Source organism: Zingiber officinale, chromosome 4A (genome assembly GCF_018446385.1).
Source record: "Zingiber officinale cultivar Zhangliang chromosome 4A, Zo_v1.1, whole genome shotgun sequence".
Taxonomy (NCBI): Eukaryota; Viridiplantae; Streptophyta; class Magnoliopsida; order Zingiberales; family Zingiberaceae; genus Zingiber; species Zingiber officinale.
In genome coordinates this window covers 15,483,179-15,499,782 of record NC_055992.1, presented here as the reverse complement: position 1 = coordinate 15,499,782, position 16,604 = coordinate 15,483,179, and the positions used below count along the sequence as shown (strand labels likewise).

Below are 16,604 nucleotides of genomic sequence, written 5' to 3'. Positions count from 1 at the left end.
TCATTAAGAATTACCAAATCATTCTTTTTTAAAAAAATAATAAGACTTCTTTTTAAAATATTTTTCTCAAATCTATCCTCTTATTCTGCCTAATAAAAATTTTTAAATTAATTATCTCATTCATTCGTCTAGAAAAATAATTGAATGGATTGCTAAGGTAATCATAAGTTAGAGAAATATTGTATTTATTAAAATGAGATCAGAATTAATTTCCAACAAACATATTTTTAAGGGGAAAACTCTTTCTACTCTCTAACCATTTAGTGGTCAAATTTTATAATTTACTTCTCTTAACATAATTTGAAAACGGACTGTGAGAGACGTTTGGTGTAAGTATAATCACCTTTTACTATAAGAAGTTAAAAAAATATTACCTTCACGGACATAATAAAGTTGATACTTGAATGGTAGATTATCATATAAAATAGAAATAGAATCCCCGAGAGAATAATCCCTTAAGGAATAAAATTTCTCATCATCTCATTATGCCACAATGTTAAAAATTTATAACAATAAATGAAAAATGAAGCAGGAAAAGAAATAAAAATTCTGAACACACATATTTAAGTGGAAACCCCTTGACAAGGAAAAAATCACGGGAAGAGAGCAGATATTTTTTTATATAACAATTTTGGTACAACTTTCAAAGAAAGGAAAAACAATGACTAAAGAAGGTAATGTCATTGTACCCTAAAAATACACTTTATAAGTAAAGTGTAAATATGGATTAAGAAATTAGATCAGTTTAATAGATTGTTAATCCATAATGTCGCACCACGAAACTTCCAAGCCAATCTAAAGTAGAATTCAGGTTACCAAACTCTAACAATCTCCATCTTGAAACAAATTCCAATCTTTGATGAGAGAACACAAACTCTTCACCTCTTCCACATAAAACCCCTTATGGGCAAAACTCAACAATGAAGACTATCCAAGTTCAAGCAATGCTCAAACTTGGCAAAAGGGAGTGACTTGGTCATCATATCAGCAGGATTATCATGCGTACTAACTTTACTCGCAACAATATTATCACAAGCAACCACATCACGCACAAAATGATACTACACATCAATGTGTTTCGCCCTCTCATGAAACATTTGATTCCTTATGAGAAAAATAGCACTCTGACTATCACAAAAAATTATAGTAGCCTATAAGTCTTCATTGAGTTCACCAAGTAGACCCTTCAACCAAATTGCTTCTTTATAAGCTTCTGTAATGACCATGTATTCAGCCTCTATAGTTGACAATGTAACAGTAGCCTACAACATAGCCTTATAGCTAATAGCACAACCACCAATATTGAAAATATAACCAATGAGAGATCTTCTCTTATCAAGGTCTTCAGCAAAATCAAAATCCACATAACTGACAACTCCATCTATAGAACCACACAAGTCTATGAAAATCCACTGGACTACTTTCCAGTGTTCCTTATCAAGGTTCGACATATATCTACTGATAACACTCACTGCATATGCTAAATCAGGGTGTGAACAAACCATGACATACATAAGGGAACCAACCACATTAGAATATGGAACTCATGATATATAATCAACATCAATATCTGACTATTATGACAAAGCAGATGAAAGTCCAAAATGAGCATAACGAAGCACATACAGGCTTGGCATTCTGCATATTAAACTTGTTGAGGACTTTGTCAAAGTATCCTTTCTGACTTAGCTACAATTTACATGCTAACCGATCTCTTACAATCTCCATTCCAAGTATCTTCTTTGTTGTATCCAAATCTTTATTTCAAATTCTCTGCTCAACTGAGCTTTCACCTTTCTGAAATCTCTCTGATCTTTAGTTGTAATTAATATATCATCGACGTATAAGAATAGATAAACAAACAATCCATTGTCGCTCACTCTAAAATATACACAACTATCATAGTTGTATCTCCTAAAGCCATGAGTGGTCATAAATGCATCAAGTCTCTTATACGACTGCCTCAATAATTGCTTCAAACCATAAAGTGACTTTTCCAACTAACAAACACAGTCCTCCTTACAAAACCTTCGAGTTGTTGCATATAAATATCTTCTTTAAGTTCTCCGTGCAAGAACTTCTTTTCTCTTATACACCCATTTACACTGAACAACCTTCTTACCCTTATGCAATTTCATTAGGTTCCATGTGTCATTCATGTGAAGTGATTTCATCTCCTCCTATATTGCTATCATCCATTTACTAGAGTTGTCGCAGCTAACCACCTCTGAGAATGTTACAGGTTCCTCATTGGAATCAATCTCTTCATCTACATTAAGGGCATAAGCAACTAAATCCGCCTCTGCATATTTTTGAGGAGGCCTAATATCTCTATGAGGCCTATCTTTCGCAATGGAATATTGTGGAGATGCTTGTGAGGAGCTACTAGCATCCACTAAGTATGAATTAGACTCTATAGTAGATGCTGGTGTAGATCCAATCTGAAGCTCCACCTATGTGCTCGACTTGTATTTATCTCTTTCAGAAGTGTGTCTGGAAGAGAGATTATTAAACATGCTAGTCTCATCAAAAACAACATTTCGACTGATGATGACTTTACTAGTCTCTCGACATCAAAGCTTATATCCCTTCACACCAGACTTAAAACCTATACAAATACACTTCATAGACCGGGGCTCCAACTTTCCATTATCAACATGAATATATGCAGAACATCAAAATATTCTCAAATCAAAATAACTAGCAAGAGTACCAGACCATACCTTTTGTGGAATTTTCTTATCAATAGCAATTAACAGAAAGTGATTGGCGAGATAACAAATGTACGTAGCAGTTTCGACCCAAAAATTCTTCGGTAAACCGTATTGAGGAGCATACATTGAACCTTCTCAATCAAAGTCCTATTCATCCTCTCTGTCACATTGTTTTGTTAAGGGTTACGCCAAACTATATTATGCCTCACAATTTCTTCCGTTCTACGTAAGGTATTGAAATCATCAGAACAAAACTCCAAACCATTATTTGTTCGAAGACACTTGACTTGTCTTCTAATATGCTTTTCGATAATAATTTTCCACTCCATGAAAGTAGAAAACACATCACTCTTCTACTTCAGAAAGAATGCTCACACTTTTCTAGAGAAATCATCAATAATAGTGAATATACACAACGCACCTCCCTTCAAAGACACCTTGTGTAAAATACTGTGACCAAATAATAATAAAATAATAAAGTTTTATGGACGAATAATATTAAGGGAATTTTTAAGAATTTATAGAAATTTTTTGAGAATTTTTCAGAGTTCGGATGATGTAGGTTAAGGGGACCGATTATTTGGCTATCAAGAAGTCTGTTTTGATGCCCCAATTTAATTGGGAATTGATTGAGGAAATTAACCTAGGTATATAATTAAAATCCTAGGTTTAATTTTTCTTATTTTTCTTTTCTTCTCCTCTGTCTGAACCCCTCTCCTTCTCGTGTGATTTGCGCCCGATGTCGCACCTCTTCTCCACGCGTCACCCCACACCAGACGCCAACTGCCCCTTCCTTCTCATCCCTTCTCCTTGATTTTCCATCGCCGAACCCGTGCTAACCTCCTTCTTCTTTCCTCTCGTTCTCTCTTTCACGGACGAATCGAAGACGACGGAACAGAGATTCTACCTTCGGCGATCGTCGGTGTCGCCTGAGGAGGAAGTCGTCAGAGCTCGACGGTGCCGAGAAAGTCCAAGCTGTATTCAGCCGAGGGGTCTTTGCTCCGGTGGTGCCTACGGTCGAACGACGACTCCTTGGTGGCTAGGGCACGGTGAGTAACAAGATTTTACGTCGTCTCCCAACCGATCAACCTCCTCTTTTCTTTCCTCGCACTACTCACAGTGCGATCCGCATCTTCACTGGCCAGATCAGACCAAGCCACGCCATCGGGAGGTGATCAAGAAAGGTAAGTCAGCGTCGATTCTTGCTCTCCTTCCCTCTGGTTGTTGGTGATTTGGGAGGTAGGTGTGTTGCCTTAGTTAATCCGGGTGATTGATTGGTTTTCCTTGTTGTGATCTTCTTTCGATTGCTATTTGGACTAGGTCGAAGCAGTGTCACCTACTAACCGGCGAGGCGTGGTCATCTTCACGAACCATCATCTCAAGCTAGTAGCTACTTCTGATCTAGAGTTGGTAAGGTTGTTGAATTAAGCTTGATTGATCTAAAGTAAAGGTCTAGGTACAGGGCTGATTTGGGGAATCAGTTTGGGTGGCTAGCAGCGTCATCCAACTCCGGCCACCAATTTCCAGCATCAAACTTCTCCGATCGCGGGTCAACATTAGCACGATCGAAGTTGGGTGAGTTTGTTTGGATTGGTTTGATTCATTATGTAGAAGATTGATCATTTAGGGATGAATTGGTTATTGGGTAATTGATCGATGGATTAGGGTTTCCTGGTTGAATAAGAATTTGGATTTTGTTAATTGGTGTACTTCGAATTAGTTAAAATTATATGCATGTCGTTACATAACTTTGATTCGAGACGAGCGTCTCGACGTAGGATTTCTGGATGCGATCTTCTTTTGAGACGGGTATTTCTTAACTTATCCTTTATGATATTGTTACTTTGATATGCATAGTAATTTATACCTAGTAGCAATGATCATGCTTAGATTTGCCTTTGGTATGTCACTATTTGATACCTATAACATGTTCTGTTAGTTGCCTGTTATGTATCCATGTTTATATCTCTTGATTATTGTCATGTGTACCTTAGTTCCTAGAGTAAGTGACATACTAGACTTCATTGAGTATAGGACTAGTTTTCTCGATTTTATTATTTGGCATGTGTACTTAGACCTGTGATACCTAGGTCATGGTATGATCTATTTTCCTATTTGCTACATATTATGTGGAGGTGATTATGGTTAGGATTTACATGCTTAGTGTCATGCACCGTCTTGCATGATTACATGTTGTGTGATTGTCAGCTCCATTATTGTTGAGCACATCACCAGTTATATAACATGCGCACACACAACCACTCATGAGTTAATGATATTTCAAGCAGGGTGTGTGTTGTAGTTTGCTCTGTCAGGGCTCCGCTGGTCCGCTCATGGGTAGCGATGACTACAGCGTGTAGCGGGCAGGGATCCCTCCTCGGGACTGACTCAAGGAGATGAGAGCATTGAGCTCCCTCACTCTGTTTGGGATAGGAGGATAGGTGTACTCCGATAGTATCCTGTCCACTCGGTCACTCAGGAGCAGTGATGACAGAGTGCACAATTGTCATAGCTCTACCCACTCGGTCTCACCATCGCGTGTGAGATGGCTGACTGCCGTCAGAGGTGGCACATGTCATTTTTGCATCATATGCATTGATTGCATTTTTGGTTTGTGATTGCTGCACTTTGTTTGCTGCATTTTGATGGTTGCATATTGATCATGTCCGAACGCTGAATCAATGGACGCTGGGCACGTGGCGCTTTCCGAACTGATGACGTGGATCTCCCACCGGCCGTAGGGAGCTCCGGCGAACCTGCAAGGAAGTCGGGCCGGGAAGGGGTTCCCGGCGACGACCCTCCGATGCTCAAGTCAGACAAGAGGAAACTATGAAGTGACTTCGAATATCCAAGAATGTGTGATTGCGTACCTCCGGCGAAGTGTGAGGACCGTTATATAGAGCTGTAAAGAGGCTTGTGCACACATACCGAGGTGAATACGTGTCCCCTTACCATACCTCAGTATGGGCTTGTTAGAGGAGCTTGCCTGACACCATACCGCTACAGTCCGAGCACCTCTCTGATGGGACGGCAGAACCTTCTGTTGTAAGGTTCAGCGTATGACTTGGTCGTGGGACATGCCTATTGTCAGAGGATGTTTCCCGATGTTCTTTTGTCCCTGCTGTTCCCGCGCCGAGCGTCCGACCGCTCGGCAGTCCCATCACTTCCGATCGTACGTAGGTACTGATCCGGTCAGGAGATTCTAGGTCGTGTGCTCAGATGAAACTGTTCACAGCATTACTGCTTTATGCCTCGGCCTAGCGGGCTACTCGCTTGGCCCGACGACCCTATTCACCATGAGCGTCGGAGACCCGACTCCCCGTCGGGTTGTCTTTGCTTCTGTTCTGACCCGTCCGGATGGTTGATCCGACCCTTGCCCCGATCGGCCGAACCTCATCTTGCCCTTAGGCTTTTGACCTCCACGTGGCGTTGCCTTCCCTCAAAGGGGATCCCCCGTCTTCACTGTCGGATCACTTGCCTCCCCTTCAAGTCTAGTCAAAGGAGGCGATTAGTCCGACTGACTGGACCATCAGTTGCGCCGAGCGGCATCCATACGCCACTATCCTCCACTCGGCCCCCACGGGGGCAGCTGCGGCGTTCAGTCAACGACCACATTCCTAGGATCTCTTCGGAATTTGTGCCAATCTTCGACATTAAGGGTAAACACGCGCTCTGTGCCTCGATAAGGCGCTTATTAAATGCTCTCCCATGGTGGAATGCCACGTGGCATTGCTGCCGTCATCGTACGGCGGCGGCGGCGCCGCAGGTGATGAGACCGAGGCGGTTTGAAATGGACGGCACGATGCATGCTCCGGTTCTCGCGACCTGAATCCGACGGTGGAGGCCGCTCGGGCTCCACCCTATAAAGGCTTCGCTTTCTTCCTTCGCCGCATTTCTGCTCTCGCGTGCTCCACAGATTCTCGCTCTCAACACTCCGGTGACCCTGTTCTTCTGTTTTCCGACAATCTCCGGCGTTCTTCCCTCGATCCTCATTCTCCTCTGTAAGGCTCTTCCTCTGCTCTATCTTTGGTTCTTGTGGTTCTTGTGTTTTCTTTCCCGAGTTTTGGTTCTCGGGGCACTGTTTCGTTTGTCATCTTCTTTCTTTTATCCTCTGCCTTTCGTCTTTTTTGGTTTCGGCCGCTCGGACAATGGCTAGCTCCTCCCAACCTCAAGACCAAGCCCTCGGCCCATGGTATACTACCATGGAGTCGCGCTTCGATCGGCGCGACGCCAATATTCTGATGGATACTTTTGACATCCCATCTAACTTCGAAATTATCTTACCTTCTCCCTCCGCTCGGCCACACAAACCGCCGCGTCGAGCTTTTTGTGTTTTCCGCGACCAGTTCACAGCCGGTCTGCGATTTCCCGTTCATCCCTTCATCGCTGAAGTTTGCAATTTTTTTGGAATTCCGCTCGGAAGCTTGGTCCCCAACACTTTTCGCCTTTTATGTGTCGTCGTCGTCTTGTTCAAAATCCACAGCATCCCCCTCCGACCGGAGGTTTTCTATTATTTTTATTACCCTAAACAGTCCGAACTGGGCACATATATGTTCCAGGCTCGACCCGGTTTAGTTTTCTTCAATAAACTACCCTCTTCCAATAAGCATTGGAAAGAATTCTACTTCTACCTTCGTATGCCCGAGCGGGCCCCCTTCCGAACCCAGTGGCAGGTCGGGCCACCAATCTCACCAGAGCTCAAAAGGTTCAAGACCCGACCGGACTATCTACATGCCGCCAACATGTTAGCCAGTCTGAAGTTTGACATCACCAAGTTCCTGCCTGAAGGGGGTGATGTACATATTCGGCCTGAGTCCGATCAGAACCTCCCTCCCGAGCGGCTTCGGTAAGAATCTTACTTGTACATTTGCCTTGATTGCTAACTGATTTTCTCCTTTTTCCTTTGCAGCGAACATTGTCATGGAGTCGGTGATGGCTGGAATTTTGAAGAGGAAGGCGGCGCGGCGGCGCTCGAGGCCGCGGCGGCCAAAGAGATGGAGACGCTTGGCATTCAGCCGGTCGGCTCTAACGAAGGAGAGAGCGAGACAAATGCTGGGGAGTCGGTCGCTCAGGCTTCTCTTCCGGAGCCGACGGTTGGCATAACTTCCAGCCGAGGGGCTTCCGTCCGGGAGGAAGGCTCCGCTCAAGAGGAAGGACGCCCTCTTCGACAGAAGAGGCACCGAGCGGAGACACCCCTTCGATCGGCCACTTCCGCCATCCAGCCGGCAGAGCGGACCACCGTCGATTCTCGCGGCAAGGCCCCAGCGGTGGAGGCGATCTCATCCGATCGGACCCCTTCGCAATTAGACGCGTCCGTGGACCCTCTCGAGGCCATTCCAGTTAGCACCCTTCCGCCCGCTCCCCGCCGAGTTGAACGCTCGGCCATTTTATCCCAGATGTCTGCACCGGCCTCCGATCCGTCTCCAGCTTCGGCCCAGACGACTCCCGGTCGGCACCGTACAATCCGGGTCTTGTTGCATCTCCCCACTGAAGAGCTGATGCCGGAGTCCGATCGGCCAACCGCGCCCGAGCACATGATCACGATGAAGGGGCCCCTAGCCGAGATGTGGGCCGACGCTCGGGCGCGCGTGGCGATGATTCCGCTCAGCAATCTGGCCAACAGCCACATGCAGCAGGCCACGGGGGTAAGTTTGTTTTCTTCAAGTCTTTTATACGCTTCTTTCGATCGGCTGTTAATGATCTTATTTATCGACAGAGATGGGTGGAGGAGATCGCCGTCTCCAACCGTTTGGCGATGGTGGACGAGGAGCTAAAAAGGTTAAGGAGCTCGGACGGCGCACCCTCTCAGGGTCCATCATACGCCGAGCTGCAGAGGGAGCTCAAAAAGACCCAAGCTTTGCTGGCGGAGGAGCAAAAGAAAACGGCCGACCAGGCGCATACTCTGTCCGAGCTCGATCGACAGGTCAAATCACTTGACCGAAAAATAAGCCTGACGACCGAGCGGAAGAAGACAGCTATCTCCGATCTGGAGAAGAAGAATATCGAGGCTCGGGGTTGGAGCAGCGAGTCAAAGAGTTGATGGAGCAGCTGGACGACGAGAAGGCAAGCCGCTCGGCCGCGGCAATTAAGCATAAGGACGAACTGAAAACTCTGCAGGAGTCCCTCGCAGCCTCCCAAGCGGCCTTTAAAGAATATCAAGAGGCTGAGCCTGGCCGAGTCGCAGCCTTGAGGCTGAATTACATCCGTTCGGAAGAGTTCTCGGAAAAAGTCTACGAACGGATGTACACTGCCTTCGATCTGGCTATGACTGCCACCCTCACTTATTTGAAATCCAAGGGTTATATGGCCGACTCTGTCATCATCCCGGCCCAAGACCAAGCGGCGCTTCTCGGCACCATCCCCCAGGACATTTATGATTTCCTTGAATAGGAAGTTTTTATGTAACTCGGTCGCTCGGCCAAACACTTATCCATTTTTGTAATTCGACCGCTCGGCCTTAATTTCTTTAATGCTATCCTTTTATTTTCTTTTTCTTTTTCTTTTGCTAGTCAATACGAGTGTTATCCGCTCGGCTCGCCAACTACCGTTGTTCATGTTCCTTTGCTTCTCCTCGGTATTTTGCGTAGCTAGTCCGCTCGGCGGAATATATCCTGTTTCGCAAACGGGATTTTCGCCAGATGTTCCCGAAGTACTTTAGGGTAGTTGGCTGATCGGCCAAACGACTTAATAGTCTGCCCTCAGCTCGACGGTCTTCTGGCCGGAGGGTTTATAGTCGCCGGTGCGACTCTCGAATTTTAACGTCGGAGCTCGACGGTCTTCCGGCCGGAGGGTTTATAGTCGCCGGTGTGACTCTCGATTTTTAACGTTGGAGCTCGACGGTCTTCCGCTCGGAGAGTTTATAGTCGCCGGTGCGACTCTCGATATTTAACGTCGGAGCTCGACGGCCTTCCGGTCGGAGCTCGACGGCCTTCCGGTCGGAGGGTTTATAGTCGCCGATGCGACTCTCGATTTTTAACGTCGGAGCTAGACGGTCTTCCAGCCGGAGGGTTTATAGTCGCCGGCGCGACTCTCGATATTTAACGTCGGAGCTCGACGGTCTTCCGCTCGGAGGGTTTATAGTCGCCGGCACAACTCGATTTTTAACGTCGGAGCTCGATGGTCTTCCGACCAGAGGGTTTATAGTCGTCGGCGCGACTCTCGATTTTTAACGTCGGAGCTCGACGATCTTCCGTTCGGAGGGTTTATAGTCACCGACGCGACTCTCGATATTTAACATCGGAGCTCGACGGTCTTCCGCTCGGAGGGTTTTTAGTCGCCGGCGCGACTCTCGATATTTAACGTCGGAGCTCGACGGTCTTCCGCTTGGAGGGTTTATAGTCGCCGGTGCGAATCGATTTTTAACGTCGGAGCTCGACGGTCTTCCGGTCGGAGGGTTTATAGTCGCCGGCGCGACTCTCGATTTTTAACGTCGGAGTTCGACGGTCTTCCGCCGAGGGTTTATAGTCCTCCGACTCTCGATTTTAATGTCGAGCTCGGCGGTCTTCCGCCGGAGGGTTTATAGTCGACATTGGCCAAACGACTTAGAGTCGACCTCTTCATTGTCTTATGGCGCCTCTCTCGATTTTAACATCGAGCTCGACGGGCTTCCGCCGGAGGGTTTATAGTCGCCACCGACTCGATTTTTAACGCCTGAGCTCGACGGTCTTCCCACGGAGGGTTTATACGGCGACTCGATTTTAACGCCTGAGCTCGGCGGTCTTCCGCCGGAGGGTTTATAGTCGTCGGCTCGACTCTCGAGTTTTAACGCCTGAGCTCCACGATCTTCCGCCGAGGGTTTAAAGTCCGACTCTCGATTTTAACGTCGAGCTCGGCGGTCTTCCTAGAGGGTTTATAGTCGCCACGACTCGATTTTAACGCCTGAGCTTGACGGTCTTCAGCTCGGAGGGTTTATAGTCGCCGACTCGACTTTTAATGTCGGAGCTCGACGGTCTTCCGCCGGAGGGTTTATAGTCGCCGACTCGATTTTAACGCCTGAGCTCGACGATTTTCCCACGGAGGGTTTATAGTCGCGCGCAACTCTCGATTTTAACGCCGAGTCGGCGGTCTTCCGCCGAGGGTTTATAGTCCCGACTCTTGATTTTAACGCCTGAGCTCGACGGCCTTCCGCCGGAGGGTTTATAGTCGGCCCGACTCGATATTTAACGCCTGAGCTCGGCGGTTTTCCCACGGAGGTTTATAATCGCCGCGCGACTCTCGATTTTAACGTCGGAGCTCGACGGTCTTCGCCTGAGGGTTTATAGTCACCGACGTGACTCGATTTTTAACGTCGGAGCTCGACGGTCTTCCGGCCGGAGGGTTTATAGTCGCCGGCGCGACTCTCGATTTTTAACGTCGGAGCTCGACGGTCTTCCGCTCGGAGGGTTTATAGTCGCCGGCGTGACTCGATTTTTAACGTCGGAGCTCGACGGTCTTCCGGTCGGAGGGTTTATAGTCGCCGGCGCGACTCTCGATTTTTAACGTCGGAGCTCGACGGTCTTCCGCTCGGATTCAGGTGCGTTCCCACAGACGGCGCCAATTTGATCCTGTTCGAACGCTGAATCAATGGACGCTGGGCACGTGGCGCTCTCCGAACTGATGACGTGGATCTCCGACCGGCCGTAGGGAGCTCCGGCGAACCTGCAAGGAAGTCGGGTTGGGAAGGGGTTCCCGGCGACGACCCTCCGATGCTCAAGTCAGGCAAGAGGAAACTATGAAGTGACTTCGAATATCCAAGAATGTGTGATTGCGTACCTCCGGCGAAGTGTGAGGACCCTTATATAGAGCTGTGAAGAGGCTTGTGCACACATACCGAGGTGAATACGTTTCCCCTTACCATACCTCAGTATGGGCTTGTCAGAGGAGCTTGCCTGACACCATACCGCTACAGTCCGAGCACCTCTCTGATGAGACGACAGAACCTTCTGTCATAAGGTTCAGCGTATGACTTGGTCGTGGGACATGCCTGTTGTTAGAGGATGTTTCCCGATGTTCTTTTGTCCCTTCTGTTCCTGCGCCGAGCGTCCGGCCGCTCGACAGTCCCATCACGTCCGATCGGACGTAGGTACTGATCCGGTCAGGAGATTCCAGGTCGTGTGCTCGGATGAAACTGTTCACAGCATTACTGCTTTATGCCTCGGCCGAGCGGGCTACTCGCTTGGCCCGGCGACCTTGTTCACCATGAGCGTCGGAGACCCGACTCCCCGTCGGGTTGTCTTTGCTTCTGTTCTGACCCGTCCGGAAGGTTGATCTGACCCTTGCCCGATCGGCCGAACCTCATCTTGCCCTTAGGCTTTTGACCTCCACGTGGCGCTGACTTCCCTCAAAGGGGGTCCCCCATCTTTACTGTCGGATCACATATGATTGACATACATACATGAGACATTATATATCTAGTATGACGACCCTTACATCTGGATAGGAGGTCCTGGTGAGTACAGTTCTTCTTCTGTTATCTTTTCAATTTGTATTTCTTATTATTGATTAGAAGATTGCACTCCATGATTATTTCTATTAGTTATATCTTACTAGGCATGTCAGCCTGATATCAGCGGAGTTTTTGAACTCACTCCGTTGAGCTATTTCTTTTTCAGGTAGTAGGTAGATTTGTGGAGTCGCTTGGAGTATCCTGTCTATCGGTTCCTACGTCACATCCGAAGACCTGTTTCTGGTTTTCATTTGGACTTTAATTAGTCTATGTTTTGGTTTACTTAGCATGTAGAATTTCGATTTTGGTTCTGGAGTGTTGTGATGTGGTGTTTTGTATTGTTCATTGTGTTGTGTAAGTCTAGCCGGCTAGCAGTCATTCGTTTGGTTTGTAATGGTTTTCTGTTGTATTTTCTGCTGTGTTCTTCTTTTAGTACAGCCGAGTGGGCTATTAGATATATATATATATAACTGCGTAGTAGTATTTTTGTCGTTACAACCGAGTGGGCTGAATATAAATTGTGTGGTTGTATATATATTCCAACCGAGTATGGCTGATATATATCTGTGGATGTAGAAATGATTTAGATTGACATTGGTACATGGGAGATGTTGTCGGATTTTCCTCTAGCTGGGACTCCTCGGGGTTAGGGATGGCAATGGGGCGGGGCGGGGGCGGGTTTGCCATTCCCATCCCCGCCCCGTTTTCATTTTTTCGGGTTCGGGGATTCCCCATCCCCGCCCCATTCCCAAATTTAGTATTTGAACCGAATTAGAGAACAACTTTGGTCACGACAAGTTATGAAACATGGGCTGAGCTTTCAGGTTCCTCGTGCATCAGCGAAATTGAATGAGAAGAGTACAAAATGATCTGAGTTGTTAGACCAAGTTTTTCCACTTAATTATTTGTTCCTTTTAAAGTAATTATACAATATGATTTATGAAAGTATTCCTAAACTGAAGAACATATATCATCATCATTCATCACCAACAATTAATATTAATATCAATATTAATAATATTATTAATAATAATATTTTCAAAATTTTTAATATTAATATTAACACTATTATAAATACTTTTTAAAAAAATCATATTATTATTTATTAATATTAATAATAATATATTCGGGGCGGGTTCGGGGATGAGGATAGTATTCCCATACCCGCCCCAAACCCGCCCCATCCCCGAAAAATCGGGGATCCCCATCCCCATTTCGGGTTTTCCTCGCGGGGCCCCAAACCCGCGGGGAAAATTGCCATCCCTACTCGGGGTGTGACACCTTGAACAGTTCCCAAAGATCAGAGTGAATGTAGTATAGTGTCCCCTTCATGTTGTGGATGTCTGCCGAAAGCTTGACTCTTTTTTACTTGTCAAAAACACAATGCTCACATAATTTCAATATCTTAATTAATACTTTGCCCACCAAGAAATCCTCTCTTACTCAATTCAATCATATCGTTCTCACTCATGTGATCCAAATGCATATGCCAAAGCCTCATGATGTCATTATCAGATAATGAAGGACTAGCAACAACAGTATCACCCATAATTATAGAATCTTGCAAAACATACAAATCGAAAGTTTTTATATATCCCTTCATTACTATAAGAGAACCTTTGTTGACCTTTAGAACTCCACCTTCACCAATATACTTGTACCCTTTTAAGTCAAGAGTACTTAGAGAGATCAGATTTCTCTTCATATCAGGGACATACCTCACATCACCTAGTGTCTGAACAATTTCATCAAACATCTTAATTTTGACTATTCCAATATCTATAATTTTACAAGATGTGTCATTATCCATCAAGACAACACCTCTAAAATCAATTTTATATGTTGAAAATTAGTATCAATTGGGACACATATGAAATGTATGACCAGAATCAAGAATCCACTCGTCACTCTGTTTATAATCACCATTAGACACAACTAAGAGTTCCCTAATCCCATCACTATGATCTTCAACAACATCAGCTTCACTAGATTTTTCTGGTTATTTTCCCTTTTGACTATCGCCAACCTTATTGTTCTTATTTTGTAGCTTGTAACACTCTGCCATAATATGACCTTTTTCTTACAATATCAACATGTCTTATCCTTATTATTTCTGAATTTTGACATGCCTTTGTTATTACTGTTAGAATTTCTTTCTTACAGTCTCCCTCGTATAACAAGACCCTCACCTTGGGCCTCAAATTCACCGACGAGCTTATCCATCTTCTTCTTAGAGAATAAAGCATCATAAACTCATCCAGAGTTAGAGACTCGCAACTGTGTAAAATAGAATCTCTGAAAACAGCATACGAGGTAGGCAGCGAACACAATAATATCAAACCTAAATCCTCTTCATCATACCTGACTTCCATGGATTCCAAATTAAAGATAATTCCTTTAAAAATAGTCAAATGATCTTCTAAAGATGTACCTTCGGCCATACAATGAGAATATAAACGTTACTTTAAGTGCAGTTTGCTAGTTAGACTTTTCATCAGATACAACTGCTCCAATCTCAATCACAACACAGCGGATTTTTCTTTCAAACAATCTTGGAAAATTTGATTTGACAGATACAGATGAATCTGAGATAAGACTTTTTGATCCTTGCGCTACTTTTCCTTAGTACTCCATGAAGATAGCATCTTTTCAAACCCTAACAAAACATCATCCAAATCCATCTATGTCAAAACAACCCACATCTTAACTTGTTGCAATGAAAATTTAGTGTTTCAATTCAATAGCGGAATATTGTATTTCATGGTCTCCATAACTCCGAAAACAATACTAATTTATTAGAAATTTATGACAATAAACTAAAAATGAAGTAAAAAAGAAATAAAAATTCTAAACACACCTAAATTTATGTGGAAAATCCTGGACAAGGAAAACTCACAAGAAAAGAATTGAGAATATTTTTTTATCGAACAATTTTAGTATAACTTTTAAAGAAAGAGAGAAACAACCAACATCTTGTCACAATGAAAATTAGTCTCAATTGGAGCACATATGAAACGTACAACCAGAATCAAGAATCCACTCGTCGCTTTGTTTAGAATCACCATCAGACACAACTAAGAGTTCCCTAATCCCATCACTATGATCTTTAGCAACATCAGCTTCACTAGATTTTTCTGATTGTTTTCGTCTTATTGTTCTTATTCTGTAGCTTGTAACACTTTGTCATAATATGACCTTTTTCTTACAATATTGACACGCCTTATCCTTATTACTCTTTGGATTTTGACATGCCTTTGTTATTACCGTTAGAATTTCTTTCTTGCAGTCTCCATCGTATAACAAGACCCTCACCTTTGGCCTCAGATTCACCGACGAGCTTATCCATCTTCTCCTTAGAGAATAAAACATCATAAACTTCATCCAGAGTTAGAGAGTCACGATTGTATAAAATAGTATCTTTGAAAACAACATACGAGGTAGGTAGCGAACACAATAGTATCAAACCTAAATCCTCTTCATTATACTTGATTTCCATGGATTCCAAATTAAAGATAATTCCTTTAAAAATAGTCAAATGTTCTTCTAAAGATGTACCTTCAGCCATACGATGAGAATATAGACGCTACTTTAAGTGCAGTTTGCTAGTTAGACTTTTCGTCAAACACAATTGTTCCAATCTCAACCACAACACAATAAATTTTTCTTTCAAACAATCTTGGTGAATTTGATTTGACACATGCAGATGAATTTGAGATAAGACTTTTTGATTCTTGCGCTATTTTTCCTCAGTACTCCATGAAGATAACATCTTTTCAAACCCTAACAAAGCATCATCCAAATCCATCTGTGCCAAAATAGTCCACATCTTAACTTGTCACAATGAAAATTTAGTGTTTCGATTCAATAGCGGAATATCGTATTTCATGGTCGCCATAACTCTGAAAACAATATTAATTTATTAGAAATTTATGACACTAAACGAAAAATGAAGTAAAAAAGAAATAAAAATTCTAAATACGCCTAAATTTATGTGGAAAATCCTTGACAGAGAAAAATCACAAGAAAATAATTGAGAATATTTTTTTATCGAACAATTTTAATATAACTTTTAAAGAAAGAGATAAACAACCAACATCTTAACTTGCCACAATAAAAATTTAGTGTTTCGATTCAATAACGGAATATCGTACTTCATAGTCATCATAACTCCGAAACCAAGCCTAGGCTCTTATAACAAGTTATTAGAAATTTATGACAATAAAAAAAATAAAATACAAAAAGAAACAAAAATTCTAAACACACGTAGATTTACATGAAAAATCCTTGACACGGAGAAATCACAAGAGAACCAAGAGTATTTTTTTTATAGAAGAATTTTAGTACAACTTTGAAAGCAAGCGAGAAACAGCCAGATGAACTGTGCCCGCATCTTCCTTGCATTTTTTTTTTCTCGAGAGCATAAACTATACCATCCATGAGTTCGTTGGAAATTCCGATTCCACGAG

At 43.9% G+C, this 16,604-nt stretch overlaps 1 long non-coding RNA gene across 1 annotated transcript; it reads left to right on the top strand.

Moving 5' to 3' along the window:
- Positions 1-3,401: 3,401 nt before the first annotated feature.
- Positions 3,402-4,415, top strand: LOC121969620. Its single transcript, XR_006108585.1, has 3 exons — positions 3,402-3,763; positions 3,860-3,953; positions 4,035-4,415. It is a non-coding gene; the product is annotated as an uncharacterized LOC121969620 (long non-coding RNA).
- Positions 4,416-16,604: the final 12,189 nt, after the last annotated feature.